This window comes from Papio anubis, chromosome 19 (genome assembly GCF_008728515.1).
Source record: "Papio anubis isolate 15944 chromosome 19, Panubis1.0, whole genome shotgun sequence".
NCBI lineage: Eukaryota > Metazoa > Chordata > Mammalia > Primates > Cercopithecidae > Papio > Papio anubis.
This window is the reverse complement of record NC_044994.1, coordinates 2,767,616-2,768,573: the sequence shown is the minus strand read 5'-3', so window position 1 is coordinate 2,768,573 and position 958 is coordinate 2,767,616. Positions and strand designations below refer to the sequence as shown.

The window sequence follows — 958 nt, the reverse complement described above, 5'->3', positions numbered from 1 at the left end:
CTGCAAGAGAGAGCGTGTGCACTAGCCCTGCGCGGCCCCAGCATGCACCTTGGGGAAGGACTAGGCCACACTGAGCAGGTGCCGGAGGCTTTGGTGATGGTGGCCTGCTTGTTTCGCATGGGAGCACTTAGAGGCAGGAGCGGTCTCAATGCAAGCATCAGCTGAGGACCCAGATAACCTTACCCTTATCACTGCCAGGAGGCTGAAGCAGCACGGATAGGTCAGAGAAAGCCCTGGGCAGGCAAGTCAAGGGAGGAGCTTCCAGAAAGGAAGGTCTGAACAGAGCTTTCTGTGTCGATGGGAATGTCCTCTATCTGCCCTATCTAGTCACTATCTAGTCGATAGTCACTATCTAGTCGATAGTCACTGTCTAGCTGATACCACCGAGGGGCTGATTTCTAATGAGCTAATTTTATTTTATTTATTTATTTATATATTTTTGAGACTGAGTCTAGCTCTGTTGCCCAGGCTGGAGTGCAGTGGTGCAGTCTTGGCTCACTGCAACCTCCGCCTCCCAGGTTCAGGGGATTCCCCTGCCTCAGCCTCCTGAGTGGCTGGGATTACAGGCGTCCATCACCATGCCCACGCCCGGCTACTTTTTGTATTTTTAGTAGAGACGGGGTGTCATCATGTTGGCCAGGCTGGTCTCAAACTCCTGACCTCAAGTGATCTGCCTGCCTCGGCCTCCCAAAGTGCTGAGATTACAGGCATAAGCCACTGTGCCCAGCCTAATTAGCTAGTTGGTTTGTTTTTTTGTTTGTTTGAGATGGAGTCTTGCTCTGTCTCCCAGGCTGGAGTGCAGTGGCGGCATCTTGGCTCACTGCAACCTCTACCTCCTGGATTCAAGTGATTCTCCTGCCTCAGCCTCCTGAGTAGCTGGGATTACAGGTGTGCGCCACCACACCTGGCCAATTTTTGTATTTTTAGTAGAGATGGGGTTTCACCATGTTGGTCAGAC

The 958-nt window shown here is 52.1% G+C and overlaps 1 protein-coding gene across 3 annotated transcripts in view; it reads right to left on the bottom strand.

The window, feature by feature from the left end:
- GNAL (G protein subunit alpha L) overlaps positions 1-958 on the bottom strand; it is a 205,406-nt gene that overhangs the window by 4,399 nt on the left and 200,049 nt on the right. The window lies entirely within an intron of this gene.